Source organism: Heterocephalus glaber, unplaced genomic scaffold (assembly GCF_053883595.1).
Source record: "Heterocephalus glaber isolate CG9 unplaced genomic scaffold, H.glaber_assembly_v1.0 deba00001497, whole genome shotgun sequence".
Lineage (NCBI taxonomy): Eukaryota > Metazoa > Chordata > Mammalia > Rodentia > Bathyergidae > Heterocephalus > Heterocephalus glaber.
In genome coordinates, this window is record NW_028258320.1 from 60822810 (window position 1) to 60842981 (window position 20172).

The 20172-nt window shown below is 45.6% G+C and overlaps 1 protein-coding gene across 10 annotated transcripts in view; it reads left to right on the forward strand.

Moving 5' to 3' along the window:
* Window positions 1-20172, forward strand: part of Chst15 (carbohydrate sulfotransferase 15) — an 82099-nt gene that overhangs the window by 11296 nt on the left and 50631 nt on the right. For 2 of the 10 annotated variants that reach the window (XM_087185188.1, XM_087185189.1), the window contains exon 2: window positions 15584-15747. The exons of 7 other annotated variants lie outside the window; for them this stretch is intronic. The gene's annotated coding sequence lies outside the window, so the exon portion shown is untranslated. Of the gene's footprint in view, window positions 1-3904; window positions 4795-15583; window positions 15748-20172 lie in introns of those variants that run through there. One more of the 10 variants, XM_021253313.2, reaches the window with a different exon arrangement.

A 20172-nucleotide genomic window follows, 5' to 3' on the forward strand; every position in this document is an offset into this window, starting at 1 on the left:
AAATTTGCTTTCAGCTGTTAAAATCGAAACAAATCAATAGAAAAATGCAGGCCTGCCCACTTTTGAGTCAGCAGTTATTTTAGATTATAGGAGGAAGACTTGCCCACTGAAAATCACCTTTGGATTGCCCAGAAGCTGCCAGAACTGGAGAATTTATATAAATATATATATAACATAATATATTCTATATAAACTCATCTAATTTATTTTGAAAATCATACCACAGATTTTTTTTGAACCCATTCAAACCTTCTCTTTTTAAAAACAGATTTGGTGAGATAGAATTCTCATGCCATATACAGTTTTCTCATTTAAAGTATATAATTTAGTATTTTTTGGTATAGTCACAGATATGTACATTATATCACCACAGCCAATTTTTCTTCTCTTTTTATTAGTATATGTTTATGATACTTAATAAATACATTTGCTGTGGAGTATTGGTACATGCACATATGGTATCTTGATCATGTTTACTTCCCTTTCCCTTCCCCTCTACCTTGTTTCCCCTCTCCCGAGTTCTGTTTTCTACAAGGTCTATTTCCCTGTTTCTTACAGTCTATCTCTTATTTTGCTCTAAAATTATTTATACTTTGAGTTTCTCATATGAGAAAACCATAGAGTATTTAACTTTTTTCTGATTTGTTTCATTCAGCATTACAGTTCCAAGGTACATCCATTTTCCTATCAATGACTCAAATATCCTTCTTTATGCCTTAGTAGTACTCCATTTTGTATATACATTTTCTTTATTTATTCATCTGTTGATTGGTATAAAGGCTACTTCTAAGATTTAGCTATTATGAGTTGTGCTGTTATAAACATGGGTATGCGTGTATCACTATAACACAATGACTTTAACTCTTTCAGGAGGATATCCGGAAGAGATACAGCTGGGACAAATGGAATCTCTATTTTTAATTTTTTGAGGATTCCCCTTGCTGTTTCCATAGTGGTTGCACTAGCTTATACTTCTGCCACAATGTAGAGTTCCCTTTTCTGCACAACCTGGTCAGCATTTGTTTTTCATCACAGCCAACTTTAGAACATTTCATCATCTCAAAAAGAAACCCTGCCACCCTTTAGCTCTTACCACCTGTCTTCCCATTCCTCCATGCACGTTCCTCAGCCTAGGTAACTACAAATGTACTTTAGCCTCTGTCAATTCTAATTCTTTGATTCTGGATTTTCATATGACCAGAATCATATAGAATGTGGTCTTTGGTGACTGACTTCTTTCCCTTTGCATAGGTAAGCACAGTTATCCATGTTGCAGCATGTGTATGCCATTCCTTTTTTATGGCCAAATAATATTCTATGGTGTGGATATACCACAGTTTTATTTATCTGTTTGTTCATTGGTAGCATTTGTCTTTTCCCCATATTTTGGGTCTTATGACAAATGCTGTTGTAAACATTAGTGAACTGTTTTTTTTTCATGCAGATATATTTCTATTTCTAGGGTTCTATTTTTTGAAATGTTTTTACTTTCTCTTAATAATAAAATTTATTTACTTATTTTCCTTCCTCTGGCCCTAGAGATGGCTTGGCTTTCAAATGAGGTCTTTATTCCCTACTTGCTATGATCTTGGCTGAGATACTGAATAGTTTGAATTTTAGAGTTGGAAAGGTCTCCAGTGAACATAGTTCAGAACCCTTTTATAGAAGGAAAAACTGAGGCCTAGAGAGTCCATACACAGAACCAAATTGAATCCAGGTGTTTGGAGTCACAATTTAGTTACTCTGAATGTTCCCATGAACTGTAGGTAAGACCCAGGATGCCTTCTTGACCAGCTGGGGGCAGTAGGTCAGGGCGGGATGGACAGATGGTGGCTGCCTGCCCCAGTCCACTATTCTAACCCTCTCTGACCTGACAAAGGCCTGAGAATGGCTCGTCCCTACCCGCTGCCGAGGAAGAACTGCAACTTGTGGCGCCGGCAGCTTTCTAGTTCTTCTTCCCCTGCAGCCATGGGAAGCCAACTGCTTATCCCGGGAGTAATTAAATTAGGAACCAGTTTAGAGAATGAAATTTTATCTGATCTGGCCAAACCCATAAACAAGAGGCTATGATTGTGACTCCAGGATACATTAGAAAGCTATTTTTTAAAGGATTGTGCTGGCTAAAACTGAAAGAGTAATGCAGGGGCCAAACTGGAGACCTCTGGGGGCCGGGGGTTTTGTATGGACTGTGGGTGTGGTCCTCAGGGCTCGGCCGTGTCCCTAGACCATCCTTTCAAGTACTTTGTTTCCAAGACCCACTTGAGCCCCTGGAGATAGATAGGCCTGTTTTGTGGCTGGAATGTTCTCTCTGCTTAGGAGGCTCTGCTATGAGAGCCTCATGGAGCAGCTGTCCTGGAGATTGAGGAGTGCTAGGCTCCATGTCGCACTTGCTGTGCCCAGACTGCAGAATAAGAGAATAGGGGTGGCTGAAGCTGATTCCAATAAACCAGAAAGCAAGATGTTTGCTTTGCCTCCTTGGATGTGCAAATGTGCAGAGAAAGTCCTAGAAGAAGAGCCTAGAGGTCCCTGTCAGTTTTAGACAGTTGTCCGAGGAGTGCTCTGAGAGGTGAAAGAGAGTAGAGAAGTCTGAGTTTGGTGAAATGGCAAAGACAGATAAAGAAATCAAACAATTGGGGGTGGGGATTTAGCTCAGTGGCTCCAGCGCCTGCCTCACAAGCGCAAGGTCCCAAGTTTGATCCCCGCCCCCCCAAAAGAAATCAAACAATAAATGCCATGATCAAGATATGGATATGAACCAGCTCAGGAAGGCAAGGAGGACCCTACTGCCCCCAGGAGACCACCATCTAGATTCTTCCTGTTCTGTCGAGAATGCTGCTTATTTCAAGATCAAATCCACAAACACTGGCCCCTCTGTTGGAGATGTAGCAAAAAACCTGGGTGAGAGGTGGGACTATTATAAGTGATGATGAAAACCACTTGCACATCACTGAGTTGGCGAAGCTGAGAGAAGAGCCCAGAAGGTGCTGCTGACTGAGTCTAGAGGGAAGTCGGTGATGCCAAGGGTCCTGCTAACGTCACCCAGGAGAAGTTGAAAGAGGAAGGGGACCAAGACGAGGAGGAGGACAAGGAGGAGGTGGAATTATTAAAAAACGATTTCTTACAAAAGATCCTCATGGATGTGATTCGTGTTGTTATCATTGACAATTTAGTGCCCCTTCACCACTGTGATAAGGAAATTTGGCAGGAGCTCAGTGGCTCTATTCAGTGATGCCCCATTGGAGCCCGCATGGGGCCTTGGAAAAATGCACGTCCTCTGCTGCTACATCAGTTCTGTGGCATCAGTTCAGGCGCATCAGGTCTTTGGGAGGTGAGTGCTGGGCCTCTGGGAGTGTGTGCATGCATGCCTGCGTGCGCACACGTACATGGACCCACATGTGTTCAACTCTTTAGCTAAGAAGCTGTGCTGGAATTTAGCAAGGGTTATTCCTTGTGCAGAGGAGCATTTCCAGTTCATCCATGACAAAGATGAGAGGAAGGTGATCGGCACGGCACAGTGATCTCGCGAGCGAGCCTCAGTTGTCCTCAGTCTGTGTTGAGACTCACTGGGACAATCTTCAGGTGTCGCATTCAGATTTCCTGGATGGAACTAACACACATTGTTTCCACTCTATAATGAGTGTGGGATTTTGGATTTGTTTTCCTTTTCTCTGTGAACAGTCCCACCCCACCTCCCCACAGTGGCCAGGCCAGAGGCACAGGCATGTCCTCTGACAGCTAGCTAATCAGTGTAGAATCGCCTCCTTTTTGTCTCTGCCACTGGAAGGTTCTCTGTTCCTTTGGGACAAGGCATGTGTCTTATCGAAAGTTGTGTCCCCAGGGCCTAGGCTGTGGGGAAAAGGGGTCGGGCGGGTGGGTAGACAGACAGGTGGGTGAAAGGAAGGCTGGCAAGAGTGGGCAGAAGTGTCTTGATAACTGAGGCCCCCGGTCCATATAGCAAGGATGGCGGGGGTCTTTCAGATCATCTTTTTTGTTTCCCCACTCTGCTCACTTCCTTTTATAATGGCAGGGGAAACAAAACTAAAGTGACTTGCCTGGTCCTTCAGCTTTCTGTATGAAGAACAGTTGGGAGCCTGACCCTCTGCTTTCTCTGACTCTTCTGACTCAGGCTCTGCACAACCTGCCCAGTGTAAAGAGTTCTTTAGTAGGGACCGGCTGTGCCCCATGCTGCTTCAAGAACTAGACAGACGTGGCCCTAGTAGTCACAGCGTCTGTTCCCTTGGAGAGAGACAGACAGTGGCCACATCACAGCTAGTGAGGCACAGAGGGTCCTAAGTACCCGTGTGAGGGAGAGAGTGACGGACTGGATGGTGGGGACAGCCTTACCAAGGAGGTGACATCTCAGCTGATCCTTGAAAGACAAGAAGGTGCCACTGCCTCAGACTTGGACAGAGGAACAGCCAATGCCAAGACCCCAGGAAGGAACCAGTTGATGGGATGGGGTTTAGTTCTGTGTGGGAGAGAGAAGCTTAGTTTCAGCTACAGGTGGGTTGATTCTCTTTTGTTCTACATCCTCCAAATTGTCATTTGTAATTCCCCCTTCTCACCACTCCCTTCTGGATGAAGAGCTCCTGTTTGAGCCTGGCTGGTCAGCAGCTGCTGCAGTGTCAGAATACAGGAAGAGCAAGAAACAAAGAAAACTCCAACATATCTGCCTTCTGTTGAAGGTTTGGCATCTGAGGAGAAGCTATTTTTATGTAAGCACATGTTTGCGGGAGAGGTCTTGGGCCAGGAAGCTGAAAGCACCCGTATAAAGACAGGACTGAAATCCCAAAGGTAAGTGCAGGCTGTTAACTTGAGTTTGGCAACATTTCCCAGCAGCCTGATTCCAAGACAGGGGACCATCTGTAGAGGGACTAGGCATATATGACTCCCACACTGGTCCATCCCCTCCCTGGAGCATCGCCCTCCTCTCCTGCCCACCCTCAGGACTTAACTTGCCCTTGAACCTTCTCAAGTAGAATTCTTGCTCCCTTCCATGGCTGACTGCAGATGCTTCCAGTTGTCAGCAAGCAACTCAGCTCCTTGAGGCTCCTGCCATTGTGGACTCCCAGTCTGCCTTCCTGCCCCAGGCTTGCCATTACCAGGGGAACAGTGTTGTCCAGGGGACAGCACTTGGTCTCCCAGGCACTCTATCAGACTGCTCTGGGCAACGTTTAGTGGATCAAGGTTAATGACATGTTACAGTGATAGCAGTCTTTCCAGCATGGAAATCACTCCCAAGGCACCAACCAGTTAACTTGATGCACAGCAGATACTCAATGAGTTATTCCCATCATATTTCCATATATGAAATGTCCCTCTGTTCTTCCCTAGACATCCTTGAGGAAGTTTTTCCAATAAATGTTTATCAGTAGTCGTAGTAGTAATATACAGCTCCATTTTCGGTTGCTTATGATTAATTTTTAAGCTATGAACAAAACATGAAATTTTCCTGTATTTTAGTAAATGAAGAGATAAAAGGAAATAACTTTTCCCTGCATAGATTTTTCTGGAATCATTCCAGATATTACTCAGCATCTTGTCCTGAGCTTCCCTGAGTTCGCACCACTTCCCAGAGACTGTGTTAACAGGCTGAAAATTTTCCAGGATTCCCCTTAGTCTTTTGGCACTCCTGAATGCTGCCTGATAATTATATTTTAACCTTTTATTTTGAAATACTTTCAGACACAAGAAATAGCAAAACTTAGCTGGCATGGTAGCATTCTCCTGTAATCCCAGCACTCTGGGAGGCTGAGGCAGAAGGATTGCAAGCTTGAGTCCAGCCTGGGCAACTTAGTGACTTAAGGAGACCGTATCTCAAAAAGGAGGGTGGCTAGGGTTGCAGTTCAGTGTGGAGGCTCTGGATTCAATCCTCACTACAGAAAAAAAAAAAAAAAGGAAGTTGCAAAATTAGCTCAGAGTTTGTTAACTTTGCCCAACTTCCCACAATGATAATGTCTCATATAACCTTAAGGCATCAAGACCAGGAAATGGATGCTTGTACATTACCATTAGCCCAGCTGCAGACCATATTCTGCTGCCTTCTAATTTTATTAAATGTAGGGATCCATAGCACTTTGGAAGCATTTAGAATTTCATAAATTTCATTGTTGTTGTTTATCTTTTAGATTATTTTTGGATCCCTTCCAATTGGCAGTCAATTAAAATTAGTTCCCATTAGGTCAACGAATACTTGGAAGAGCCATGTGATACACATTTAATGTGTGCTGGGGCCTTGTGTTCTGCGGTGCTTCCTGCATCATCTCTAGTGCATACACACAGTATGTTCTTCCCAGGTCTGAGGGAGTCTCCAAGATAAAGAACCCTAGAGAGCAGTGTGAGATAACAGGACAGAGGACAGGGAACTGGGGAATCTGAGTTCTGATCACAGTGACCAACATGTATTGAGTAGGTGTCATCAAGGCTTTATCTACCTAATTTCATTTAATACTCTCAGCAACCTTAGTGCTTGCTTCGTCAGCACATATACCCTCAGCAACCTTTAAGGGGAAACAATTAACACCCCCATTTTACAGAAGCAAAAATTGAGCTCAGCAGCGTTCACCCTGCCCAGGTTCTTACAGCTTAGTGGAGTCAGGGCTTGAACCCAGGCAGTCTGAAGAGATTGCTTGGTCTTACTTTGTAGGGCTCCCTCCTCAGTTCAGACTCACACACTTCTGGCTGTGGTTCTCACTGGCTGTGCTGTGTTCAGGGCTGCTCACTTGACTTATCTGAGTGCTCTTGTCTCACCTGCCAGAGGTTTATTAGAGGAGACCTGTTACTATCCTTCCATGTCAGAGAGTTAGTTTTCCTGGTGAAACTATTCTACTGGTAGAGTAGGGGAACTGAAAAGCTGAAAACACTCAAAAGATGCACTCAAAATTTCTATCCTCCCCCTTGTAGATGTTTTTAAGGTTGAGATTTTTGCAGCCTAATTAGGTTCAATGGGAGTCTCCATTCCAACTGAACTATGCTCTGGTGTATTTTAATTAAACTACAAACTGATTTCTTCACAATGCAGAATAACCATGCCTTGGGATATTTCTACATCATCAGGCTCAGCTCCAGAGTCGAGTGACGTTTGTCCTAGCCAGAGGAGTTGTGCCTGTGCGCGCGCGCGTGTGTGTGTGTGTGTTGTGTGTATGCGTGTCCAGCTGCCTGGCCTCATGGGCAGCATTAATTGTGAGATGCCACGAGAATGGGATGTGAGGGCTTTATCTGTGTGTACCTAATTGATTTTGCATTCTCCACCAAGGAAGATCAAAGTGAAACTTGTTTGTAAACGGTGTTTAAATTGTGCAGGGTTGGGATAAGTTGTAAAAACTAACAAAGCAGGACACTGATTGAAGGGCTTAATTTTTCTTCAGGTTTTGGACTGAGCACGTCACTTGACTAAGGTAAAGATTTCCCATTTATAGGGCCTGAATGCAGGTAAATCTCAGCTCATAAATTTCACCCGTGGCCTCGCTTGAGTGCCTATGATATGGCCTAGACTCTGGGGATGAATGTGTAATCACATTAGTGTGATAAATTAAAGGGCCCATGTTTTTTAAATCATAAAGCAGAGCTGCGTTAGACGTTAGAGATCAAAGTTATGATAAACAGGCTCATGGAATCAGCTTTTGCTAACCGCCTGGTAAAGTAGAGATTGTGATGTTCATTCTGAACCATTCCTGGAAATGTCCCTGCTTACATCAGTGATGAGTTGAAACCCAAGGCATAATGCCATTTCCTGAGTATTTGTTCTTCAGCTGTAACATGTATCAGGAATAAGCAAGGTGCCCTGGATGAGTTCGGTCTCTCTAGTCTTGATTAACTCTTACAGGCAATGCCGGGATCAGCCATATAATTTGCAGGGCCCGATGCAACATAATAATGTGAATCTCTTCTTAAAAATAAATTATTAAGAATTTTAGAAGGGGACAGCAGAGTATTACACCAAGTGGGGAGAAGGTCTGAGTATGAAGGCTACCGTGTGACTGTGGAACCGGCTCAGGAACCTTTTATAATGCTGGACCTGGAATGACTTGATTTAGAGCACCTGGTGGAGTAGACTAAACGCTTCAAGGGCAGGGGCTGCAGCTGCCTCACCTTGGTGACATGAGTCTGGCAGGGTGCCTGACTGAGTACAAACTTGGGAGGTGTTTGCGGAGCTGAATGAGAAGAGCCGTTCTCTGCACCTGGCTCTGGGATTTCATGTGGGTCTCTCAGGTTCCATGCATCAGGAATCGGAAACAGTCTACCTCTTGGGTGTTCAGAAAGGACAGGAGCAAGAATTCAATTCTCTAGTGAAATCCACTGTCTTGACAGCTTTAAGAAGAAGAGGAAACATGAATATGAAACCTTCACTGTGAGAGTGAGACAGAGTGTCTGTAGCAAGTTCTGGTGATTTTTCACTGCAAAGTGGAAAGAGCTGACAAACAGCAATTATCTAGTGCAGTGAACGGCTAAGGTGGCTCTGTGTTTTGGTCTAGAAGGGAAGCTCATCTCTTGGCTTTTCATCTCTATTTTCTGCTTGGACTCTCCCCTTCTTAACTGAGTGGAATGCCCTTACAGAGAGCCTATGATTTCAGGGGCCACCGCAGGTCACCCTTGTCACTTCTGAATCATGAAGAAGCCAACTCACAAAGCTGATGTGGGGGCACAGCATGGCTTGGAGAGGAAACAAAATCCAGCGCAGAGGCACAGAGGCATCCCTGCCCTGGAGCACACGGCTAAGGGCTTGGAAGGAACCCATGCTCATTTGTGTCGAGTCTTTGTTCTCCTCCAGCGTGTTGAGCCCAGACTTGTCCAAGCCCAGTGGGTGCCCTTTCCCCCTCTGAAGCCAGGAGAGAGTAGCATCCAGGGCTGGCTGCCAAAGAGGGGGCTCCCAGACAAGGAGAGCCTAGACTTTTCAGGATTTAAATAGGAACTGGATCTTGAATGAGGATTAAAGTTACCTTTATGTTGGGGAGCAGTGTGGGAGGTTTCTGCTCTGCTCAGAGAAAATAGATAGAGCAGCGTGTGAGGAGGGAAATGTATCCTTCCTAGGGTTTCCTCCCTTTGTCCTGGGTTTGTACAAAGGCCACTGGACCTGTGAGCTCAGAGCAAGCCAGGACGCTGGGCTCTCCCCACATTGTCATAAGCTGATGAGTCTAAATGAGCTGGGAGGAAGAAAGACAGAAACTGTCTTGTATGCCTCTTGGCTGTGGAGAGAAAGCAGGGCAGGAAGTCCCCTGTTCTGAGGACCTGTGAAGGGAAGTCTGGGTTGTTTGGAATCCGATCCTCCCAATCATGGGAAGATTCAGCCAGTACTTAACTTATTCAGTCAATAACAAATAGAACACCTGCATCTTCAAAGAAAGCTCATTTTATTTATTTTCCTTGTTAAAACATCTACACTCATTGTTTTTATATTCAAAAGGATACTTTTATTTCCTCATGTGAGAATCTAAGATATCTTGAATAGTAAGATTTCCCAGCACAGCTGCACCCAGAGGGGTCTGGTAATGGACAAATGGTTCAGGCACGAGACTCCTGTGAGGGCCTCAGTTGGTGTTCTTGGTCAATGACCTCAGATGGAAGAAACTATGAAAGTAGGAGAAAGACATGTCATAGTTGAGGCTCTGTGGTCTCTGCTTTGCAGTGCTCAGTCAGTCTCTCTAGTCCTGAAGAGTAGGCAACATGACACCTGTTTCTACAGGCTCAGAGAGGTTAGATAACTTGCCCAGTTCTACCTAGCTAGCAGTCCCTGGGCTGATGTTTGATTCTAGGACTTGTCCCAGTGGCTGTGCTCAGCTCTTCTTGTGCAACAGGAGATGTCAGAGAAGGTGAAAATGACTTTATGGACAGCCAGGCGCTTGGAATGCTTTAGCATCCCCATTCTGAACCCTAAACCACAGGGGACACAGACAGGAAATTCAGCACTGACTGTGAGAGGCAGGAGTGAGTGACTTGCCCAAGCTCTACGCTCATGGAGCTTAGAGTCCAGGGAGTGCCCAAGTGGCAACACTTCTTCAAGTGAGCATCTAGCGTTAATTGTGAGCAGCACCAAAAGGTGAGGCATGGGGTGGGGTGTTAAGCAGTGTACAGGCTCTGATGAAGGGTGCAGTGTGGCATTGGAGCTCCAGGCAATGATGGAGGAAGCTCGGAGGGGGTGAAGCAAGTAAGCACTGAGCCCAGAGGACAGGAGGGGGAGGTCCTGGAAGGCCTCCTTGACAGGCCGTGCCTGCGGGTTGGAGGTTACCCAAACCCTAGTGAGGCACCTGGACCTGTGGTTCCTTTGTTAAGGTTCAGAATGTGCCAGAATCCTTGTTCCTGGAGACTGGATTGATTTCCACAGCTGACCAGTTTCCCATAAAACTATATCCACACACCTCTCCCCTGCCTGCCCCCAGAATTTCACCCCTGCAGTCCAAATGATGAACATTGTTTAGTGCCTTGAGGGGAGCTCAGCTTCCTCAGCTGGTATTTAAGGGTCCAGAGATTTATTTATTTTCTTTCTCTATGGAGAGAGTTGAGAACTTTGAGAAATTCTATGGAAGCCATGTGCAGGGTGGGAACTTTCTATGGCAAAAGGGTAAGGATTGGAGCTCTTCCCTGTGCTGGGGACACACTTTAGAGTGACAGGACGACCCTGGGACACATCGCAAGTCACTTTGTGGGTATACAGCAGGATGTATCTGGGCTTGCTGTTATGTGCAGTTCTGCTCCAAGGAAGCCTTCTGTGGAAAGAGGGGAAAAAACATATGGGCGACATCTCTTTTTAAAGTCCGGCCTTGGAGCTCTCCCCTGCTCTTGTATGCCTGGCTTGCAGGTGGCTGCTAAGAAGTCCATCTGGAATTCACCCAGAGGAGCAATTTAAGACCCTGGAAACCCATCAAGTCTAGCAACCAGAGGTCATTAGCTTTCTGACATTGGCAAGCTGGGTCACAAAGTAAACCCTGAGTGGTCATGAGCTCTATTAACTTTTCCAATGTTGGGACAGAGGAGGCTTTGGCCTGGTGCTCTGGGAAGGAGATGGGCATTGTTTGGATGGGAGAATACTCACCTTCAGGGTCAAAGGGCAAGGGCCAGATTATCCATTGACTGGTGGACTGTGTTGGCTCGATCTCTAGTGTGGGATTGACCATCGACCCTTCACCTCTCCTTTAGTTCCTTACAGGACAGAAACTTAATGGTACTGATCCAGCTATCTTCGTTTTTTAAAAACTATTTCTAAGTTAGAGTGTAACATACACAAAGAGCACCTATCATGAGTGTAGCCTTGACAGATTTTCACAGACAGAGCTAACCTGTGCAAACAGCACCTAGATCAGGAGTGTGGATAGCACTCCAGAAGCCGCACGCCCAGTTCAGGTCTTTAACCACTTCCCCACCCTTGTCCAAGGGAAACCTTTATCCTGACTCCCATTGCCCAGATTTTTCTGCCTTGTTTTTGGACTTTTTATAAATGAAATTATGTGGTTATGTTCTCCTCTGTATCTAATTTCTTTTGTTCAACTCTGCATTTGTGAGATTCTTCCCTGGTGTTGCTTATTCATTTTCATAGCTGGATTCCATTTACTCATCCTACTCTGTGTAGACATCATGCGATTTCCAGGTTGGAGCTTTACAAATAGATCCAGGGGTTGTTCCAGCTTTTGTCTTTTGATGAGTTTAGAATGATGAGTTCTGATGGGCACATGCCCAAGAGTAGATGCCTGGTCTGGGGATCATCCGAGTGATCATACTATAGGGTTCCCATCAGCAATTGGAGACTCCCCCGAAAGGTAAAATAGAGCCTGGAAAAATGGAAGGTGAGGCAGACTTCCCTTTGTCCCCTGCCCAATTTCCCTAAAAGATAAGACCTCGGGGATAATCACTGGATGAACTGGGGAGAGAAGTTCCCCATGGTGCCCCAGAAAGATACCCTTGATTCTTCTGGATTCCAACCTTCCATGGTCATATTTTGCCAGAAACCAGACTTCATTTGCAGATCAGTCCTGGGTCCGAACCAACCCATTCTGTGCATTCCCTTCTCTTGAGGAGCTCATGCCTTTCCTCCCCTCAGGGCTGCTCAGTGTGACTGGGAAGAGGTAGCTGGAATTACTGAGTATTCTTCCTGCCCACAAGCTGAGTGCAGGTGTACAGGTCACCCTGTATAGGCAGGAAATTGAAGGGGAGAGCACTCTAGACTTCTACCTGGGATGACTACTCCCTGCCCTGGCCCTGCCTGGGCAGGTTCGGCAGATCTGGACCAGTGCCTGTGGTGAGACTCCCATCCATTTTGGGAAGCTGGCTTCTCAGGGGCTCTGTTTAGAGGCTGGAAGGGAGGGGAGTGAGGAGGTAAGAGCTCACCCTTCAGGGCTCCCATCTGTCCCCAGCATCCTAGAGCAGCAGGACCTCCTGAGATGCTAGAGATGCTGGGTACCTGCTTCCTCCCCACCTTGCTATCCCCCAAGGCGAGACCAGACCCAAGTGGCCCATGAGCACTTGAGATGTGACTAGTACAGGGAAATGAAATGTTATGTTTTGTTTCACTTTAACTAATTTACATTTAAAAATGAATTTTCACTTCAGTTACTGGAAGACTTAATGTTTGGAGCAACTTGGGCATTTAACTCTCTTTCTATCTGTACGTTATATGAACTTTAAATACAGAGCAAGTACTTCTGGTGAAAAGTTAAGATCCAAACTGAGATAGATGTTGATAAATGCAAAAACAAAAAAAAACTTCTTGGGAAAACTTAGTGTGAATTATGAATAGAAACTTCTATTAATTAACTTCTATTCATTAATAACTTTTGTATCGGATCCATGTTGAATTGATAATATTTTGGATAGACTAGGATGAATAAAATATGAAAATTAACTTGTGGAATGTTGTGGCTCACATTGTGTTTCTGCTGGACAGCACTGCTATGGGGATTCTCCCTTTGATGCTGAAGTTGAGCAGGGAGTTGAAGGGGATGATGGGATGTTTCCTAACATTTTGCTCTCCTGGGAGCAGGACTGGGGGCTGACTCCCCAAGGGCCTTGAGGATGCCTCTACTGGTTGCTGACAGGTCTCTTGGTCTCTGTCTAGCCTATCTCAGTCCTGCCTATTGGATGTTTTGTCCCAAGAGGGAGTGTCCTAGAAGTCTGATCCCTGCTCTTCCTGCCATTTATACCATGTGGTGCCTTTCAGAACAAGTATCTTTCCAGTGCTCCATGCCAGGAAGACCGTACATGAGTTTGTCTCCCCTGAGCTATACCAGCAGCACTAGTCAGTGAGAACTCTGCTTTTAAATTCAAATTTAATTTAATTTTCAACTCCGGTGGATTAGACAGCAACTCTGAATACTAAAAAACAGAAAAATATTGGGTTTCATTTCTGCCTCCTGAATTTGCCTTTTGTTTCAGGAAGAGTAGTGGGGGTCTCCAGGAGGGTGTCCTGTGCAGGCTGTGGCAGGCAGGGACTTGCAAGCCAGCACGCTAGTGTGTCAGCAGCTTCTGGCGTTTAGCACTTAGTCCACCTGACATGTTATCTGTCATCTTCATTAGATTCTGAAAGCTTCCCACTAGCCTGTGATGTGGAGTGGATTTACTTGGAGCCTGCTGTCTTAATCTAAGGGTCACATGTGGCCCTCAGGGGTAGGGAGAATGACCTCCAGCAGGCGGTCACTTGCATTTTTCTTGTAAGAAATTTCCAGAGGGCAGAGGCATGGGACTGTTAGAAACCTCAGATATACATTGTGCTTTATTCTGAAACCCTTAATGCAAATTTTTCTTTTTCTCCCAGAAACTGTTTTCTTGGACATGGTGTGGCTCTTACTTATTGCAAAGAGAAATGTTTGCATTTGTAAGCCTTTTTCTCTTTACAAAACTTACCCAATTGTCCTAATTCACTTACTCCTGAAGGTTGTTGGCCTACATCACTATTTTCATGTGCCTCTGGGAAGCAGATGTGACCACTTGTCCAGTGTCCTGTAGCTAAAGAGGGACACAGCTGGATCTTAGATTCAGGGAAACTCCCATTCCAGCCAGGTGACTTCTTCACCCTTATGGTAGTTCACATTTAATGAAACCTAAGCTCACAATCCTGGTTGGCCAGGCCTGGGGGAACAGAAAATGTTGAAGTCAGGCAGTGAGAGAAATCTGGTTCCCTTCTTGGAAGGATTGGAATCTGCTCTGGCAGAGACAAGCTGACTGTCGGTGGGGGCCAGGCCTCAGGCTGGCTTCTGTGTCCACATGTTCCTCAGCAGGAGCTTGTGGAGGATCCCTGGTCCTGATTTGGGGGTCTGATGCACCACCTCCCCTGTTTAAAGTCAGTGAGTCAAATTTCTGCAACCTGAAAACATAAACTTGGACTCCCCAGCCTGATTAGCGTTTCCCGAGCCACAGGCCCTGCATGCTGCTCTGCTTGCTCATGTTTCTCCTTCTGTATCACCCTTTGATGCACAATGACCTTGATGTTGATGTCACAGCATGGGATAGAGACACTTGAAACTTGCCAGGCTCCCCTTTCCCAAGTCCCCAGGGCTGGCCCTGATGGTTTCTGCAGTGGTACAGTGTCACACACCTCTGTCTACCATCGTCCACGCTGTCCTGCCAGTGAGGGAGGAAGCCCTGAAAACAGGAAGGACTAACTTGAACTTTGCTAAACTCTTGCATTTCCTTGGCCACATGGCATTATTTGCCCTGCAGAACCTGCAGGATTCAGATGAACCTCAACTTTTTCTATATGCAGGAATGTTACAGGATGTGGGAACTCCGTGGGATGTTGGTTTGTGGGAGTTTGCAACTTGATCTAGTGAATCTCAAAGCACAGATTCACCAGCTCCTTGAGAGGGGCCCTAGGGAGTGATGCTGACTTCCATGGGTATCTTTGCAGTGACGAGGAGCTGGCCTCATTGCCGAGCAGCCAAGAGTTCACCCTGCCTGGTCCTGTCCCACTCGGGTCTGTCACAAACAACCCGGAGAGATGTGCTCAGATGTGTTCTGACAATTCCTTCCTAGCTTGGACTATCTCCTTGCTGTACATTCTTCGTGTGCTCTTGGGTCCAAAATACCGTAAGACCAGACATTCTAAAATAAAAAAGATCCTGTTTTTTATTGTTGAATTTGTGTGTCTTATTAAAATCAATTGTTTTGCAGTTATTCCCAAGACAAGGTCTCCCTTTTATTTTTCCCCCTGTATATGAGAGCAGGGATAGTAAGGCAGGTGATGAAAGAATTTTTTTTATAAATACATAGCAATGCTTTTCACAACTGACTTAGAATACATTAAAATGCATGTGTTTTGATCTTCTTTTTCTGGATTACAATATGAAGGATCAGCTATTGCAACACAGTGAAGTAATTCATTGCTGATGCATTTCAGAGAGCCAGGCTTCTAGAAGAGCTCAGAATGACACAGATCAGGTCAGACCAGAGACATAGCTTGCACGTTACTAGACTTAGACCAAAGAGCAGGTGGCATATAGGAATAATGATGGTAATAGTGATTATCATAATAAAGGCAGCTACCAACTATTCGGACAATTATAGGGTGACAGGCTCCTTGCTCAACTCTTCCCATGGAGTCTCTTAGTTCTCTGTGGTTCACTGGACTGATCTTATTACTGTCGTCCTCATTTTTAAGATGAACTGAGATGGGCTTAATGACAAGAGGCCCAGGCATCTAGATGGCTCCTGTCCTTGTAACCACCACTTTGCTCCAAGTGCTCAATACATACAACCACTCTGACATGGAAACTGCGCTCCAGCATCCCCTGCCTCTGCCTGTGCCTCTGCCCTCCGGTGAAGGTGAGAAGTTGAGTTGGCTATTCCTGGAATTACCCATATGCTTATTTTTGGCTTCAGTTATTTCGCTAGTTGAGGCAAAGTTTCTGGGAGTTTTGACACTGAGTACCATGATAATTGCCTCAATAGATCAGTCTCACTTTATATGCTTAGACACAACCTTTAATGAAATTTGAAAACACAACTCTACTGAGGGGAAATGATATTGACTTCAATTTCTAACTTTCTTTCCCAAAGTACTTGATGGTGTAGGCTTTGAGTTATAGGCTTAATTGCCCAACAAATAAAATGCTCCAACTTCTCTGTTTGTGGATCTTCCAAGTCAGCCTTGGTTTTGGGCAGATTGCCTGACCCTGCTTCTTGTCTTGGAAATGAGGGCTTTAAATGAGGTGGTCTCTCAGATGCCACCATCTGCCCCTGAACTTCCGTTCCAGCAGCCTCCATGCTCACCTGGATTGCCGGCTTTAGGAACCAGGACAGAAGCGAGCCCTTCTTTGTTTACCTTCTCAAGGAATAGCACTGATTACTGAGCAAATTGTTCTGAATAAGTCTGAAAGACGCCTGCAATTTCAATGAATAATGTGCATGTAAATTACTGGCCAGAAAATATCCAATGTAGATAAATATCTAAGAGCTTCATGATACCTCTTAAATGTTTCTAATCTTCTTGTGATCACCAAAGATAATTTTAAGGGGTTTTTGAAGTATGCTGCTTGCAGGTGCCTTGATACATCCATTGTGTCCTCTGGTGGGTGTGTGAGGCTGGAGGTGCTCTTGTCCCCGGGTCTGGGGGCAGTGGGCTCAGTGATGCTCTGAAAAGCCCAGCCAGTTACTCTGGACTGTGTAGCTGTTCCCACACGCCAGCTGCAGATCCTTTGAGGGTGGGTCAGACCCTAGAAGAATGGGGACTGATGGGACACTGGAGGAGGCTGAGCGTATAGCGCACATTAGCACAGTCCTGCAGTCACTCGAAAGCCCTGCATGATCTCAGAAAGCTGTGGCTGGGCTGGGGCTCAGTTGGTGGGGGAGCAGGAGGGCCACGGGATAGCAGTGCAGAGAATGAGCTATCACTTTGGCTGGAACTCACCTCTCTGGCAGGGAGGTGCTTGGCAGCCAGGTAGGGTTATCCCCTCTCCAGATGAAATGTCTCCATCTCTTTTTTAAATTATAAACTGAACACTTTTGGCCATTCCTGGGGGGAAAAGTCTTTGAGATTTGTTTTTCATGATCATTTTTGTTCAAGGCTTTGGGTGTGAAAAGACCAGATGGAGTGAACTCAATAACAGTCCCATGATGTCAATTGTATTACACCAGAGGATAACATAATCTGAGTTTGCCAACATTGAGAGAAAAGATAATCTGGAATTACTATGTGACAGCTTAGACTTGTTTCTTTAACTGTTTTCATAAGAGGTGTGGGGCAGGCCCAGAAACAGAGAAGCAGGTACAGAACATGTCCTGGCTGTGATGGAGACAGAGCCCTGGTACAGAGTTCCAGTCCTGCCCGGGGTTGCTAAGAAGGCTGAGAAACAGCAGTCTCTTTCTGCCCTCTGCCCTGCTGGGATGGAGCTGGTGGATGCAAAAGCTTTCCAGCCTCAGGATTCTTTAATGTGCTGGGAAGTTATGGAACCCAAAATTTTTGCCCCCATAAAAATCAGCAAGTCTCTCAAATTAATTCAGTGGAGGAGCTCACTAAGTGACTTGGTATTTAACTTTTCTGTAGTTTAAAAGGGGGAAAAGTAGCTGTGGGCCCAGAACAAGAAAAAGAAAAAGGGGAAAGGTTAATTTGAGTTCTTAGTTGACTCTGAACACTTGATATTTTTGAAACACTGTTTAATTTCCTTTACTGGAAAGAAAGGAACATAATCCACAGAGGGGAGATTTTCCCCTCCTTCTTTTGTCCTGCCTCAGTACGTAGGATTTTGTGGTGTGTCGTAAATAATGGTGTCATCCCGATTCTGAAGGAAGTTCCCCTGAAAAGGACATGAGAACTAAAAATGAGGCAGAACAAAACAAAATGGAGAAAACGAAACTACCCACAGATAAGAATCATCATACAATTTACTAAGATACATCATTTTGGTGTTTTCTTGAGTGGGACAGCTTATTTAGAAAAGCCAGGAGGTGTGCTCGAGGTTGGCAAGAATGAGATGCCCCGAGTCTCCATGTATCTGCTCCCAGAACTCCGTGGCAAGGGAGGGTGCAGCTTTCTGTGGGAGTCAGGAACCCTCAGGCCCGTTACACCAGGACCGTTCCCCTGAACACCCCAAGGCAGAGGCTGGTGAGAGCATCCAGCTGGCAAGACACCAAGGAATGGGTTTTCAGTGAGGCGAGACTCATCTGAAGAGGCAGGATTTAAACACCTGTAGAATTTTAGATTCTGTTCTCAATACAAAAAATATAAACATTTATTGGGAGTGACCGTGCTCCATTTTTATATATGTTGCCTCCCTCCCTTTCTAATCTTCTTCCTTCAGAAAGTTTCTGTAGAAATGGACAGACCTTCTCCTGCCTTCATGCAGCTCATTGCCTGATGGCTAAGGTGGGTGCCAGTCAACACGGACACCCACAAAGATGCAAAATGGAGGGGCCCAGCTTGATCTGCCTTGGCTCAGGTCTGGAGGGTAGGCAGCAGGGATGGGTCCAGCAGGGTCAGTGGTGTTACAGGAAATGGCGATGGCCGAGAAAGGTAGGGAAGGCAGAGAGATGGACACACTGACAGAGGCAGAAACAGTGGGATGAAGACAGTGAGAGACGGGCAGAGGCAGCCAGTTTAAGGTCGAGGTTTGTTTCTCAGCTTAAATCTCCCTGTGGTGCTGCCGAGGTGCAGTACACATCCTCGTTTACAAGCCCAGGGGTGAGGAGGGGCTCCAAGGGCAGGCGATCTCCCAAAGTCACACAGTTGCTGTGGTCGTGCATTATCTTGTGGGTCCACTGGGCTGTAAGCGCCACAAAGCCAGGTACCAGGAATGTTCCTGCTGTGCTCACCCTGAATTGTCCCGGACTCCAAGTCCAGTGCTCAGGTCTGCTACTTGGCCTCCATGGTGCCTTCTGAAGGATGGAGAAGGCATCACATAGGCACTTGGATTGTGTCCACGGGAATCCAATCTGACTGTGAACCAACTTGAGGTCCAAACAACTGTGTACTTTGGCCAAATATTTATTTTTCTGAAATAGAGACCAGGGAAATTTTCTTGATAAGAAGTCAGCTACAAAGACTTTTTTTCTTTTTAAAATTTGAGACCTGCCTTTCACCCCTGAGGAAGTCTGCTCTCTGCATACAAGTCCAGACCTTCCTTATGAGGCTCGAGTGCTTTCCAGGTCTTTGTGGAAGAGATTCCATTTTCCTGTGGTTAATTCGAGGAGGTTACACATTTCTCCTGTCATGGATCATTTGCTTTGTGGGAGATGGTTGGCCTGAGCCAAGGTCCTTATTATTTTTTGAACAAATTTTCTTTTATTCACTTGTTTACATAGAATTGAAGACGCAGACCAGCTCGAGAAACATGGCTGATTTTATATGCTTTGTCCTGGCCGCCCATTTCCTCCCCCACTTCACCTAGCTGTGAGCCGCAGCTTCCCTCCAGAGCTAGCGCTGCTCTTGACGAGACAGTTCAGAAGCCATAGTTGGAGCAGTGTCTTAGCTGCCCCCAAGACGTACATTGCATTCTTGGAGAATTTACCCTTCGTGTAATGTTTATTGAATGTTTACCTCTCCAGCTTCAAATATTGAAACTTGGACAGACTGAAAAAAAGGTCACCAAACATTTTAAATTTATCTTTACTAAATGAGAAGAGAATAGGGGGAAAAGGCCTTTCCTGATAGACCGGGCATGTGCATGTTCAGTGTCTTGGGTGATATGTCTATAAATACATACTTGTTTGACCTAGTTTACAGAGGTTGAGAATCTAGATTCCAGATCTGAGTGGATCTCAGAAACTGGGACTGCTTTCTAAAATCAAAGAGACTTTCTTCTCTGGCTCTTTCTTTCCGCCCGGAGGCAGCTCCAGCCTTCTAGTGTCCCAGGGCTTCTAGGGGGCCTCACTGTAGGCAAAGTGGGTGCCTCCGGGTGGTCTTATTCAAACCTGGCCCATGTGTTGCCTTGGTCCCAACATAGGTCTTCTGCCACCAATTCAGGCCTGGCTGGGACTTCAGATACCAGGCCAAAGTCCTGTGGTTGGCTGAAGTCCTGTTTGCAGAGACAGAAAAGGCAAGAAGGAGACCCTAGGAAGTGGTAGTGGTTATGGCTTGGGCTTATTGGGTACCGGAAGTTGGTAGCCCCACTGAAGCATTTCGCATAGTTAAACCTGCTTAATCTCACAGTTCTCTGTGCGGTAGATGCTATGCTTTTCTCAACATTGTAAGGGAGCAAACAGGCCTAGAAGTTTAAAGCAGTGAGCACAAGGACACACAGCCAGGAAGGAGTA